Source organism: Anser anser (genome assembly GCF_964211835.1).
Source record: "Anser anser genome assembly, chromosome: 7".
Taxonomy (NCBI): domain Eukaryota; kingdom Metazoa; phylum Chordata; class Aves; order Anseriformes; family Anatidae; genus Anser; species Anser anser.
Window position 1 is genome coordinate 40,871,691 of NC_139727.1, and position 15,813 is coordinate 40,887,503.

A 15,813-nucleotide genomic window follows, 5' to 3' on the forward strand; every position below is an offset into this window, starting at 1 on the left:
GTGAAGGCAAATAAAAATAAAAATTACATCTCTCAACCAGGTGAATGCCTCCACCAGAGTGGAGCAATAAATCCATTGTGGCTATTAATGGCACGCTCCTCACCAGCCCGTGTTCCTTCTGGAGCAGCCTGGAGGTCTCTCCTGCCGCTGTGGGTGCTTTCGTGACCAAGCCCCGTGAGAGGGAGCGGGGCGAGGTGCTCTGCTGGCTGGCACGGGTTTGTGCAGAGCGACTGATTCTCCGGTGCTTCCCATCCCGCTGCCACGCTGCACCCGGTTGTAACACCTGCTACAGCTCCAACCTGTCCTACACGAGCTACAGAGCACAGAGTCAGAAACAAAACATGCAGATACTTTCATAAGCTGAGCTGTTTATCAGTTATTGGTTATTGCCATCAGCTCCTCTGCTCAGAGAGAGGTCAGGAGTCTTTGTCTTAAACCAGGAATTTATTTGCTCTTTCTCTCTAATGTTTACAGTCAGCTTTTTCCTTTTGCATACAATCTCTGCAAAGTTAACATTTCTTCCTCAGAACAGTCTGTGAGAAAAAAAAAATCAATGTGTGTAGTTGTTTGGAAAAGAATTAGGCAGGTAATACTTTTTCATCAAGAGCAGAAAAAAATATGCTTATTTCATGTAAAGCACAAAAATCAAGAAAGAAAGAAAATGACTGGATAACATCTCAAATCAGAAATGGCAAGCACAGGACTTATATTGAAAACAAATATATATTGGTGGATAGATGATTTTTTTTCAGTGTCCTGGATTGATAAGATTTAAAAGCTTTTAAGGAATTCAGGGACAATTTCTTCATAGGGATCTGCGATAAATAAGAAGTATAGCCATCTTATCTTGACAGGCATAAACTTTCATTACCTTAATTCAGTGCAAGGCATTTAGCTCTTGAAGTTAATCTCACCAGGCTGTATTCATCACGCCCATGGAAGGATGTCTGTTATTTTTACTTTAATGTTCAGTACACTTTTTAATGTATCAAACACATGGAAAATCTATTTCTTCAAGAGCATGAGAGGCAAATAATATTTCTGCAGCAAATAAATGTCATTCAACTGCTGCAAACTATCTCTAGCTGGAGATGGTAGGAGGCAAACTCAGACAGCATACATACATTTTGCCTGTTTCCTTAAAAAGGATAATGAAAGAAAATCTGCAAAGTGCCATTAGCATGACTAAATGTATTTTTAACTACGCAATTGTCTTTCGCAGGGATTTAAATTTCATTTCCACCTGTTACTGAGCAGCTAATAGCTTACTGAAATGCTCAGAATTTGTTTTTTCCTAACTCGCTGTGACAGAAACGCTTCTTATCACAGCATCAATTTCTGGGAAGGCATCAGATCTTCTCGGCTACATCAGTGGGATTTTCGCTGTAGCTTTGAAAGGATCCAGACGGGCCCTCGCTGCCCAAGGGGCAGAGCTGCCCCCGAGCACCACGCCGCACAGCGCCGGGCTGCCCGAGCCAGCGGCCGCTGCAGGCACTGCCCTGCGCTGCCCACGCCAGCTGCCGCGGGTCCCAGGAGGAGCCACCAGTGTCCAGATGCCCGTGGAAGGCACCTCCAGAGGCAGCAGGATGAGGCCGTGCATGGCTCCAGAACCTCAGCCTGCAGCCCTGAGGATGTCTCACTCCACAGCCACGGCAATCGGACACCTCGATTTCTCGTCTCCGTATAAATCCCACTGAGCTAACTCTTGTTATTCCTTTCTGCTTTGCTATTTCTGACAGGAAGTTTAGCCTCAGGATGGCTGGGTGCGTCGTTGGCTGCTGTAGTTTTTATTCAAAATGCTTTTGTTAAATCGTAACCAAAGAAAATGAAGTATGTGAGGCTGTCACGAATGAGTCAAGCCGGCAAGCGAAGCCCAATCACACCGCTACGCATAAGAACATATACAATGAACCTTAAAAGGGTTGTTGTGTAGTTCGCTGCACCGCGAGATGTGTTTCAGCAGCAGTTCTGGATGCTTCCGCTTTTAATCTTCCTTTGCTTCCTTATATTTATGTTTCTGAGAATAATGAAATGTGAAAAAGATAAATTTATGGAAAAAATATGTAGCTCTATGTATGCAATGAATAAACAAGTATTTTAAACTACCATTTTTTTTTCTAAATTGGAAGTTGTAAAGCAGCACTCTTTGCTTCATGTCTGTCTGTTTTCTACTCGGGTAAATTCTTCGCTCAGGTGCAGTACAGTAAAATAGCTATACATATTGCAGTTACCCACATATAGAAAGATTTTTCTAATTGCTTTTCCAGCACGTTAAATAGCTGCAAAATGCAGGACAGCACTGAGTATCTGTCTCAGCACAGCCATTCCAAATGGGTCCATCAGTTCAGACGTACAGAGTAGCCCAAAGCCAGCATTTGGACCCCATGCTGCCTCGGAAAATTTCAGTAGAAATGGCTCAGCTCTTTCTCTGTCCAGAGCTAACACTAATGTTTTTTAAATGTATTCTCACACACAAAATTTAATCTTTGCCATGGAAGTAAAAATCTCACCTTCCGATGTCATGTTTTTGACAATATTATGAAGACAATAAAAGTTCAGTTGTAAGCAATGGCAAAACATTCGTAACCCACAGGAGAAAAGTTGTAACTTCCCATTGCTGTAATGACAGACACTAAAACTCAATTGCAAAATCTTTTCCTGGTTTCATACCACCCCTTTTACAGCATTAAAAATGTATTAAAAAAGAGTTGTTGCCGTCTTGTAATACTTGTTCATGCTGTCAGCTCTGTTCGTTGTGAGCACAGGCTCGCGGACAGCCAGCGGGGAGGACAGGGCCGCAGCAGGGCGTGCAGCAGGGCGTGCAGCAGGGCGTGCAGCAGGGCATGCAGCAGGGCGTGCAGCAGGGCATGCAGCAAGGAGTGCAGCAGGGCGTGCAGCAGGGCGTGCAGCAGGGCATGCAGCAGGGCATGCAGCAAGGAGTGCAGCAGGGCGTGCAGCAGGGCGTGCAGCAGGGCATGCAGCAGGGCGTGCAGCAGGGCATGCAGCAAGGAGTGCAGCAGGGCGTGCAGCAGGGCGTGCAGCAGGGCGTGCAGCAGGGCGTGCAGCAGGGCATGCAGCAGGGCGTGCAGCAGGGCATGCAGCAAGGAGTGCAGCAGGGCGTGCAGCAGGGCGTGCAGCAGGGCGTGCAGCAGGGCGTGCAGCAGGGCGTGCAGCAGGGCGCTGTACCCCACGCACGCCGTGGCCGTGGCGCTGTGGGGACGCCAGGTGCTCGCCCTGCTGCTGGCCCGAGGGACGCGAGGGGTGGCCGGCAGAATGGGCTCAGCCCTTTGGCATCTCCTGCGGCACCAAGAGCACCTCGAGCCATGGGGGAAACGCTCCTGTGTTGTTCTCAGCACTGTTTGTTTTTTTTTTTTTAGTGAGCTTAACTACATTTGTACAAAAATCATTTGAATTTTTTTTTAATCAACATGTATTCCACCTATAACTGTATTCTTGGCTTAATTGTGCATGAATGACATTTTTTTCTATGCCTAATTGGATTTCACAGAAATCCTGGAGCAACTTTTGGCCAGTTTCCATTTTGCAATTGTTTTGCTATATTGACAACTAGATTAATTTATCCTAACAGTTTCAATACAGTCTGTTTGTGAGAAAGTCCCTGTTGACTCATGTGGTCCCAAAGGTGCTCTCACTAACCGGATTGATCTCTCATTATTTTTGTATCTTGGACATTATTATAGATGTCTTTGAGCTATGAGCATCTTCTTGATTATTTTAACTTTGTCTTTTGATTCTCAGTGTAACCTTGGCATTGTTGTTTTGGCATTATTTTATGCAAATAGGACTCTGGTGCAACGAGCTACACGTCACTATTAACCATGGAAAGAGCAAAAAGCAAATAGCACTGAAAGCTGAAAAAAAAAAAAAAAAGTGACCGAAGCTGGGAAAAAGTTTTTCTGCTTACTCTTAATTTACCACTAGATTTTGTCCCCTCAGGAGTAGAAAATTTGTCACGAGCCATTTCTGTAGGATGCATGAATTCAATTTGCATGTTACCTGATGTGGAAGTAGAGCCCAGTATTCCATCTTTTCAATTTTAACACATTAAAAGGCACCAAAGAAGAGAAATCAAACTCATCAGGGAATAATATGCAGGGCATCTTATCTAAACAGTGTGAAAATTCATCAAATGCAAACTCAAATTTAAAAAACATCAACAACAACAGCACAGAAATATCAGTTTTAAATCGGACATGACATGTTCAGTGGTTTCTCAGGAACTGTTGGAGTCAGTTTCAGAGAAAACCAACTCAATGTCTGATTGTTTGATTATTCCCCAGGGTGATGATGGTGAACAGTAACTCCAACATCTGATTTCTTGCTCTTTCAAAAAGTATATCTAATGCCACAAGTGGGTCTCTGCTTTGGAGAACTCCTTTGAAACACCTTCAATACCACAGCTTTGAAAACCCATCTCTATCAGCATCAACTCTACCTGGCACAGATGCCTTTATTGAACTCAGGGGGCCTCAGTGAATATGCGTCTCCATAAGTGCTTGCAGTATCTACTGCCTTATTGGGAAAGATGATATAGACATTTTAATTTACCCCAGGTAGTAATAAAGCTGAAAAGAAAAACAAACAACAACAACAACAAAACTGTGTGTTTAGATGTTTGTTTCTAAACTGCTAACATATTAAAACCAAAACTCTTAAACGAACCATCCTGATGCGGTATCATAAAGCAAAGATTAGGAACTTGTTATTCTCTGTTTATATGTATTTGCATTTAGATCATTGAAGAGTTCAAGATGATATAAAAGAAGAGAGGAAGGTTTCTTCATCTCTTTCATTCATTTACATCAGTGAATCTGCATATAAATGGTAAATCAGATCTGAACATGTGCTTTCTGGAGTGACATTATTAAAGTCTACTTCCTAATGCTAATTGCTACCATTGACATCAATTTACGATTGCATGCTTCTGAATTAGACCAAGTAAAAGAACTGTAGCTCCAGATCTTTCTCTACTACATAGTCACATACAGTTGCATACAAAACATGAGTGCCTTTAAGAAAATGCATTTCTCCAAATAGCTACTGGCACAATTGTCATTGTTAAAAAATCTAATTACCAATGAGAAGAATGCTGGTAAAGGATTGTTGCTTTACTGTTTGTGGACGCGTTCCTACAAACATCACCAGACCAAGAATGTCCACTCATCTTATGAGTAGATGCTTTATGTTTTGTGCTAAACATTACACAATGCCAATGTGATTAGCAGCAAGGTATATACAGAAAATAGAGCCACTAAACTATTGTTTTGTTAATGATTAGCGTTCACCAGCAGTCTCTTGTTGCCCCTGACTCTTTCAGGTATATCTCGTAATAAACAATGTAGTACAAGAAAAAGCCTTTCAGTCAGTTCAGGGGTGCACTTATCACAGCTTCACAGGCAGTGCAAATATATATATACTTAAATAATTGAAATAGTATTTATGCCTTTATGTTAGCAAAAAAGAGGCAGCAAACATTTGACTATTAATCTGCTTTTCCCTTCCCCTGAACAAAGGCTGAGATAAAGTGCGTGGCTCAGTTTAATTTAATATGCAAATCTTTTTTTTTTTTCCTTTCTTACAATAACAGTAGTACATTTTATTGTCTCAGATAAATCCGTTAGTCTTCTGAAGAGAACCTGAACAAAGCATAATCTGGCAGCCAAGCCTCCACGCAGGCACCAGCAGCCACTTGCCACCCCACGTTTTGCAACATTTCTTCCGGTACCATTCAATTTAGGAAGCAAGAAGTCTCCTCATTCTGCTAATGGAGTTTTAAATGCAGACCTCCTTCATTGAGCTATGCATTGGTGCACCGTGGCTCATGCAGGATTTTGAAGTCCTGCAGTAGCCTCTTGCTAGCTATTCATTCTAACCTCCTTCCAAAACCTTCCAAAGCCTTCAGTCTTCGCGACTGTCCAGATTCAGAAGAGATTAACAAAGCTCTTACAGAACTAAAGCACATGGCACAAGAACAAGGTTAAGTCCTGTGGCCATGAACAAAACTACACAAATGGCAGGAAAAGGGCAGCTACTTTATTTATCAACACTGATATCCCTGAAAGAAAACTGAGAGAGGAAAATGAGCTTCCCAAAAGCAAACCTCTGCTCATCTGGGGGCAGCGAAGGAATCGCTCGTACACAGGATTTGCTGCAGGGCTCGAAGGGGTGAGGTGTGTGGGGCACATCGTGGGGCAGGAGGATGTCGTGCCCGAGAGCATCCATGTGAAGCCCCAGAAGCAGTTGGGGCCAGAGAAAGTCTTGCCTGTTGGGAAAGATGAGAAGCTGGCTGCTTTACCCAGAGAAAAGAATTAAGAGCGGTATCATAGCAGTCTACAAATATGCAAAGAGCTGACACGAAGATGGAAGCAAGCTCTATTTCCTACTACCTGGGGAAGGAGCAAAATGTAATGGATTTAAATTGAAGCAAGGAGCATGGAAGTCAGACATTACACGAATCTTTCAAGGTAAAAGAGATAGTTAAGCACTTGAATAGATCAACTAGGAAAGTCATAAAATCTCTATCATTAAAGGTTAGGCATTTATCCTACCTGGATATCCTAGAATTTATCCTACTTGGGGCAACGGGATTTACTACATGACTTGATATCCTTTCCAGTATTTTTTTTTTTTTTTTTTTACAATTTCTATGATTAAATAGGAAAGTAATTAATAGTGCCAGGTTCTCTGAAAAAACAGCTAAGAGGCATGTCAGATTTGGCAAAAATTAATAGATACTTTTCACCTTAATCTTTCTGTACATTAATTTTCTATTTACAAATCAGGAATAATGCCCACTCATCTCACAGGAGTGTCAGGAAGAAAATTAATTAACTTTCCAAAGCATGCTAGCATGAGCAGGAGCAGCAGTACTGAAAATCCCATGAAGAAATTAATAATTCTGCCTGCAGAGGAGAGGGTGAGTAGTGTGTGTAAGGGGAGGGCTGGGATGGACAAGCAACACCAACAGCGTATCTGTCACTGTGTGATTAAAGATTAAAGCAGAACAAACGCACAAAGATGTTAAGCCAAGAATGTGTCTCCCAGACTTCATGGACTTGATTTTCCAGCCCTTGAAATATTTTTTTGTATAAGTACACACGTGCAACATGCAGGGCGTGTTTTCATTTATAAGTAGTCGAGTTTAGAATTAGAGTGCAGCTCTAGCAATTATTTACATATATATGCTGTAGAAACTAGGAGAATCATCTAAACTTATTACTAATAAGTATCCTGGAGTGCTCTATATTCAAGTTTTTTCATGGACATCAAACTTCTCATACTGATTCATTGGAGAAGATTCTCTTTCCTGAATGCAAAACAAAACCAAACAAACAAACTTATAAACAATGAAAGCTGCAAGTTCAACTTGCCTTGGCTGTTTTGCTTAATTCTAGCTTCTCTTCTGCAAATATTTAATTTGCCCATGAGGACTTCTGTCAATGCAAGCACTGCAAGGGAAAGTCTCCCCCCGTACAACCCCAAGGTGTAATGCCAAACAGGCATCTTAGACTCAATTTACTCTACATCAAATCATTCATTTCTTACCACAAATGGAATTGTATAATGGAGTTGTTTATTTCTGGCCAACATTAAAAATAGATATTGCAAAGTGCCAATTCAGCTCCCAAAAGAGCTAAGATCCATTACGATCGCTGGTAGCATGAGATACGCGATGTCTGCTGCACCCTCACCGAGCACAGCAGAGCAAAATGGGCATTTCTGAGGGAGGGAAATGAGCTTCCCAAAAGCAAACCTCTGCTCATCTGGGGGCAGCGAAGGAATCGCTCGTACACAGGATTTGCTGCGGGGCTCGTTCATCACAAGAAGACTTTGGTGGGGAAGCAATGAAGGTAGTGGAGGAATCTGCCCAGAGAGATCTCTGCCCAGCTGGAGGATGTCACTGCAGACCTGGGGCCTCATCGTGGGCTGACGGGGGAGTGAGAAGAGGTACTGGCCTTCTGCACTGGTGTCTTCTGGCCTAGGGTCACCAGCAGCACTAGACCTAGCCTGGAAATCCTATTTCAGATCAAAGGTGTCTGTAGCTAACCAGCCTGACTGTGAGTGACTGATGTCTGGACCGGTAATCTGTTGTTCAGACACTGTCCTCTCCGTTCAGAGCAGGGCTTTCCAACGACTCCTAAACCACTATCTTTTTTCTTTGACTTGACATTAATAAATCCTAAAAGTTCAAGTTACATTTCACACTTAGGATCCAAATGGCAAGCATGCACGGCAACCCCAAGCAGAGATGAAATGCGGTCATTGTGGATAACAGCCTGTTGGCTCCACCTGCCATCCCAGGACACACTTGTCATTCCAGGTCTAAATCACTGCTGTTAATAAGGAACTCAACGTATATGGCGTTTTTCATCCAAAGATCACCAACTAGTGTTTATAAACTTCAGTTCAGCCTCAAAACACAACAGGGTAGCTCAGCACAACCACAGAAACCTGGGCCAGTTTACTTTTTTTCTTCTAAAATCTACTTTTTTATTTTTCCTAAAATGTCCCAGGCTAAGAACACAGGACAAATATGAGCTATTTTAAAAGTCACTTGCGATCCACACTACAGCTAGGAAAATTCCTGCTCTGTGCTACTGTGCAAACACATCTCTACCCCCTTGTGTGAAAAAGGAAGGAAAACATTCTTTGTGGTCCGCAGTCTGCAAAGAGCGAGCTCCTCAATCTCCTCCCCACAAAAATGATTACTGCACTCTCATGCAGGCACGTGTAGTGGGCAGCAGGGAAGGTGACCTCCCCTTGAATCGCCCAGGGGAGCTACGTTATACTGCTTATTATATTTTGTTATGAAAAAATAACATATAATAAATAGAAATTACTGAAAAATTCACAACACTTTCAGAAGGAATGAGTAATATCTGCACAGCAAAAGAGATAACTAGCCTGGACAGTGAATCCTGGTTTCTTGACTCAGAATTGTCTTAAAACAGGGGAAAGACACAACAAGCCCAAGGTGAGCCCTACACTCACCATGAGCACACATACCTCCCCGTCATCCTCCACCTTTGTTTGGGCCAAGCCAACTGCTGCCCCTCGCATCGCAGCTTTCTGCTTCCCAACCAGCTCAGTGCCTCCTGCCTTCAGCAGACCAGAACGTGTTATCAGGTTGGGGTGTCAGTTTTTGCAGTGCTCGGTGTAGAGGACCATGTGCTGGGGGAGCAAAGTGGGACCATTTCCACGCTGCCCCTCAGCACCCATGGGTGTCAGGTTCCTGTTGTAGGCTCCACACTGCAGCTGGGCTGCACGGAGCTTCCTCTGCTGCTCGGGAAAAGCTTAAGGGAAGCACAAGAACGGGACACTTCAGTCGTACTCCGGGGAAAATCGTATCAGTACTGGTAAAAGCTCATCTGAGACCTTTCCCAAAAGAAGGATATTACAAATAGATTTCCCAATATTACTTACGGTGGGAGAGATTTTGAGGCTGAGTCATTAGCACAGATGCAGTGCACAGATACAGAATGGATATGAATGGATAAGAAATTATTTAGGGCCATTCTGGATCTATTGATGTGTCCTGGGCCTGTGTGTGCAGAAATTCGCTAGGGACAGCTCTAAGGAAGTCCCAGTAGTGAGACACCCACCTCCCTGCATCATCAGCTATCATCTTAGCAGGCTAAACACTGCTTGGGATGAACTGAACAAAAATTTTGGAATGCAGGAGACAACTTCAAAATTAAAGAATCCCCAAACATTTAGGTTTTCTTGCCTTGTCTTCAAATAATAAACAACACAAAATAACAAGGCCACATAGCGACAGGACAAGGGGCAATGGCTTTAGACTGAAAGAGAGTAGATCTAGAATGGATATAAGGAATGACTTTTTTCATGATAAGGCGGCGAGGCCCTGCCCAGGCTGCCCCGAGGAGCTGTGGGTGCCCCATCCCTGGCAGTGCCCAAGGCCAGGCTGGGGGGCTTTGGGCAGCCTGGGCTGGGGGCAGGGGTCCTGCCCATGGCAGGGGGGGGACCGGGTGGGCTGTATGGTAAATTTTCCCAAATTTATTTTCTTTTAGCATCTAATTTGGTAACTCCTGCTGCGCAATTTTGGGGTTCCCAGCATGGGGGTGCTGGGCCTGGCTGTGGGGCTGCCACACAACAGCAGACCCGCGGGCAGTGAAGGTGCCGGGGCTGTGCACGACTGGCTCCCACGTCAGCAAAGTAATTCACAGCGAGGTCGAGGTCTCCCGGCTTGCAGCATTCAACTTGCCAGCTGGCTTTAAACACTCCTGGTAGACGTCCTCTTCTGCCTTTGAATTTCATGAACTGTGGGACTTTTAGGGAATGCTAAATAAAATACTTTTTCTGACAAAGCAGTTATGAATCATTGAATAAGAGAGCCAGGAATCCACAGGGGAAGTTTGGACTTGTGGGTTTTGCTGAAGGTGGTTTGAAATGTGTTACTCCTGCTCTGCAATTACAGGATAGCAGACAAGAAGAGCTGACACCTGAGAGGTGCAGATATGAAATTCTTCCTTAGGTAAGAGAATATGCTTTTTTTTTTTCCTTCAGGTCCTAGTATATTTTTTTTTATGTGCAAGACATGAAAACTGCTTTAAATCTCAATAAATAATTTATTGTGGAATAAAAAGCTTATTAAGTAAGCAAGAGGTTCCTAAAAGTCTTGAATGTGTGATTTTGCACAGCTGTTATAAAATAATGGAGGGATGCAGAGAACAGGAAAGTGAACTATGAAACTATAGATAGAAGCCGGGTGAGGCTTTATCAATTTATCTGGTCTGTACGTGGGTCATGGCTCAGCACTGCAACCAGAAAAACTTCAAAGCAACTGCGTTTGAGCCAAGTTCAGGGCTTGGCCACATAGCAGTTAATCCTCCATCACTCACACAGGGGCTGCAAGCTTCCTGTTGGTTTATTTTGGTGCAGGAAATGTGGTTGTTACATCAAAACTGAGACTTTGTGACGGTGCAGAGGTCTGTTTATTTTAAGGAGAAAAAATAAGACTTGATTAGCCTGTGGCTTGCTTTGGTAAAGTCAGCCATGAAAAATGAAATTGTGTTTTAGATTGGATTTATTTCTTTAAAGTTCTTTAACTTTCCTAAGGACTTTCCTAAAGAAGACTAATTTGTTCATTTAGCTTTATTGATTCCATTTTCTGTTATGCTAAACAACAAAAACACAAACTTGCTCCACAAATTAAAAAAATCCCACCGCCTTCAGTTAAACTGAGGAGAAGCGGTGTTTTCCAAGCCCAAGCTGCTGCCAACCCCCTGCCAAACCTGGCTGCTGCTGGGGCTGCCCAAAGCTCGCGGACAGGGACAGCGCTCAGCAAGGACAGCAGCGAGCGCCCGCTGGCACCCAGCGAGCCACAGGGCACCGGTGCTTTTCTGGTGATCTGCGGAAGGAAGCAAGAGCTTTCCAGCATCAGAGAGGGCTGCCCACGGCACCTGTCCTGGGCTGCTCGTGCTGGGGACACCTGGTGGGATGTGGGACCTGTTGTTTAACCCAGCCAGCAGCTCAGCACCACACAGCTGTTTGCTCACCCTCTCCCACAGCGGGGATATGGGAGAGAATCAGAAAGAAAAAAAAAAGGCTGTGGGTTGTAATAAAGACAGTCTGTCAGGACAGAAAAGAATAATAATTATTATTATAGTAATAATAATAATGTTTACAAAACAAGTGATGCACAATGCAATGGCTCACCACCCACTGACCGATGCCCATCCCATCCCTGAGCAGTGGTCCCCCCAGCCCAGCCAGCCACCCCATATGAATTATTCAGCATGACACCACAAGGCATGGAATTTGGCCAGTTTGGGTCAGCCGTCCTGCTCCTGTCCCCTCCCAGCTCCTGCTGCACCCCCGCCTGCCCGCTGGCAGGGCAGAGTGGCTCCGGCGGGGAACGGCCGCACGCTGCCTGCATCACGGGTAGATTACAGGGTTTGCACTGCAGGGGAGTGTTTTCTGAAAGGCATCAGCAAGTGGTTGGCTTCTGCCTTAGCACCACACAGAATGAAGCAGTAAACTTTGCTGGTTTAAATTATGGGGGGGGTTAAGCAAAACCACGTTAGAACTTTGCAGATTTCAGAGAATGACATCTACGTTCAAAATACATAAGCCTTTCTGAAACACAGCTCAAAAGTCGCACTGGAAGCGAGGCAACACACCCAGTGCCCTCATGACACGGACAGACAGACGGACAGCCTCTCCCAGCAGGGGCTGGAGCTCAAGGGCCAGGTGAAAAAGGCAAGTTCAAGCTATGGCAGTCGTCTAAGGGCAGGCTCCAGGTTTCATTAAAGTTACAGAATCGAACACTGATGATTCACTGCATATCGCTACCTCAGTGTTTCCTATTATACTTCCATAGTACAAGGAGTGAATTCGTAAATCCATCAGAAAACCTTTGGGAAAACTAAGGAGGATATCAAATGCCTGCTTTGCTGGGGTTTTGGCATACCTCCTCACGAAGCATCCATCTCAAACCAAGTTCTTACTGCACTGGAGAAGATAGTCAAGCATCTTCCAAGGGCACTGTGATTTATACCTTGCAAAGCCTCATGCCAAAACATCAGTGCTTGAGATCGTACCTCGGCTCCTGCAGTGCTTCCTGAGCAGCATAAGTCAGGCAGTAAGATCCAAAAGCACGGACAAAGCTTTCAGAAACTGCTTCGATTGAACAACACAGCTACAGAAGGTCAGGTAACCACGCTGCTCACCCGTGGGAGAAAGGCAGCAAAGCAAGAGCCGAACAGGGCAGTTTGCTCGGCCCACAAAGCTCAGCCTCCCCGCGACCCTGGGGAAGTCCCTGCGAAGGCCGGGAGAGGCAGGAGCAGGGGCAGCATCACAGGAGGGACAAGGTGGGACACGAGGTTCCCCCACGGGGTCAGTTTTGCAGCGGGGGCACCACCGAAGAGCTGGGTGCCGGGGGTGGGCTGGGGCAGGAGCGTGGCCCCTCTCTTCCCGCAGCATCTCGTGCCCCATCTCTGCCACCCGCTGCACCCCTGCGCGGCCTTGCTGTGGGGCCAAGGGCAGGCCGGGGACTGCTGCGCTGGTGTCCCCATTCTAAGGGTGCCCCCCGCCTCTTTGCCCCAGGGTGACACTTGCGTTAGGGGAACTTTGCCTCCTCTTGCTCTGTGTTCATACCCAGCATCCTGATCCACCTGTGGGCAGCCGAGGTGCTGCAGCGAAGGAGGCACACCAACGCAACACCACTCACCGAGAGCCAAACCCTCGCCACGGCAGCAGCCCCCGCTGCCCCCCCGGCACCTCCAGCCGTCGGCAGAGCCCCAGGCGCTGGGGGAGCCCCAGCGAGCTCCTCCACCACACCACTCCTCGCTCCTCTCCTTGCTGCCTCCGCACCGCCGCCTCCCCCCCAGACAGCACGCCCCGCTTCCAACGCCAGAGGCGGCTTTCGGGGCAGCAAAGTGCCAAAATTGGTGATTCTTCGCACAGTTGCCGCGGAATTGCATAGGCTCAGATGATCCCTCAGACAAATGCTAAACTGCCCACAGAGATTTAACAGTTTTAAGAGTGATAGGTGCAGCAAGAAGCTAGCATTATGTTTTATTAAAGCCTGTTGAAAAGTTTATGGGCTTGCTTCTGAATGAGGCTTTTTCTCCCCCTAACTACATCTCATTACTTCTCCTGAACACACTGTCAGTCACTCTCGTTATATTTGCAGATAGAAAGGGGGCTTCATAGGTCATCTTATTTGTTGGATCACAAATATAACAAAATGCTGCAAATGACTTAAGGCACTTGGACAGCTGAACAATTAGATTCCCCAAAGCTTCTCTAATTAAATAGGAATTTCTTACATGCTTTAAGTGGTGGGGTTTGTTTGTCGTTTATTAGAGAGTCTCTTGCCAGAATGCACGTAACACCCAAAATAAAGTGCCTCCATATTGCAAAGGAGGATTTTTAAGCCAAAACTTCTGATGGAAAATTTTCCAGTGTGTTTTTAGCAGGGAACAAGAGTGTTGAGCATTGACACAAACCCGGCACCCACCATGCCCCCCTGACCCTCCAATGCCCAGCCAGGCCTGGTCGCTCAGGGTGGGCAGGTGCCAGCAGTGGTCCCCTGCGTACAGCCTGTGAGCCCCCTTCCCCAGCTGGCACACGGAGTGCTTACAAGCCCCTGGCTGGGTCCCATGTTATCGTGGAGAGCACAACATCTCTGGAATCGCAGATTTTCAAAGCTGTGGGTGCTTCCCCTAATCTTATTGCTGGATGGAAACCCACCCTGGTTTTGCAGTGACTGTAGCCTTTGGCCTTTTTGCATCATTGTGCATCCCTGCCTTTATAATACTGTACAATGCTTCCTCAAACCCTCTGGAGAACGTCAACATTTATGTACAAATCAGATTATTTCATCGCAATTTGCATGCATCTTTCAGCCAGCCTGGTGTACAGGAGAACCCTTGTGGTAAACAAAGATATCAAGCCATTAAAATGCAGTAACTAACTTTCAGGAACCATTTGACTAATTCCATGATTCAGGAACTCTTAGGCAGCCACCACAGCAAACTGTGGGGATAAACGGCATGAATGCTAAATAGTCAGACTTGCTTAGCTTTCCTTCAAAGCACCAGCTTGATTTTGAACTTGTGTGGTGCTTGTTTGTTCCTTTTATTCTCCGTTTGCTTTCCTGCTGGGAAACTGAAAATACGTACACAAATAAGGTTATCTATAATGGACTCCAGTGGGAATGGGAAGCAGAATGAAGAAGCCCTAAAGCAGAAATAACTTTGAAACACTGATATTTATGATAGGAACGTATCATTTCACTTAACTGGAATTGCCACAGGCACGAAGAACAAGGTCTCTGCCTGCATTTGCCTATTTGGAGCTGCAACAGCTGCCCACCTACTGCAGGGAGGGCACTTACTGCTTCCCCCTCCCCGGGCAGCTCTGCGCAGAGCTCACGGCGAACGCAGTGAGGGACCCTGAGCACCTTCACCGATGTTGACCAAACACAAAGACAGGCATCAGGCCTCAGCTGTTTGGCTTTCACATATCTGAAACGGCTATTCATTGTATGAGCACATCTCAAATGTGCGATTGTGTGGTGGGCATGCAGCTTGCAGTAGCACTGGTTGGGTTTTTCTCATCACAACGTGCGCTCATTAAGCAGGATTTGATTTACTGTAAGGGCCGTCGTTCTGCTCTCCTCTTGCAGGAGGCAAGTCGGTGATCCTGCTCTTACCCATCAAAAAATAAGAGGAATTTAAATTGGTTTGCTGAACGGATGCCACCTCGATTCAGCCTCTGGGGGCTGGTTATTTCTCTAGATTAATACATTCACCTTAATGCAACGGTGGTTTTGCCTCTAGGGTGAGACTTTCATTGCAAGCTGGAGTGATGTGACAAAAAGGTTAAAAATCCTTAAGCCCCAGCTCACGACTACAAACAAGCTTCAATGGGAAATATTTTTTTCTCCATAAAACGGAGATTTGATTGGAAAACATTCTTCAGTAGAATGCTTCTGGTTTACTAACCCTTTCATCCTACCCCACGCACTGATTTTAAGCTCCCAGGAGCACCCAGTTGGTCCCAGGAGCAGGCACCAGGGCCACGAAGCTGCCTCCTCCTGCCCCACTCCCACAGCAGGCAGAGTGGAGCTGAGGGGCAAGCAGCTGCACTGCATGCCTGGAGATGCAGCTTGCTGGGGGCTCCCTTGGCCCCACTCTTCCAAATTTAGCTTTTTTGAAGGAAGTAATTCAACGGCATGGTCTTCAGCAAAGACAGCAAGCATCACCCAGCTAAAGGCTCAGGTATAGATCCTCATTTATATATGTCATGGCTGGTGTCATTACA

The 15,813-nt window shown here is 45.6% G+C and overlaps 1 long non-coding RNA gene across 1 annotated transcript in view; it reads right to left on the reverse strand.

Annotated features, from left to right (window-relative positions):
* The window catches only part of LOC310902265, a 135,140-nt gene that overhangs the window by 35,233 nt on the left and 84,094 nt on the right, over positions 1 to 15,813 (reverse strand). Inside the window, exon 4 of the long non-coding RNA XR_014586593.1 lies at positions 104 to 313. This is a non-coding gene — a long non-coding RNA (uncharacterized lncRNA). The remainder of the gene's footprint in view (positions 1 to 103; positions 314 to 15,813) is intronic.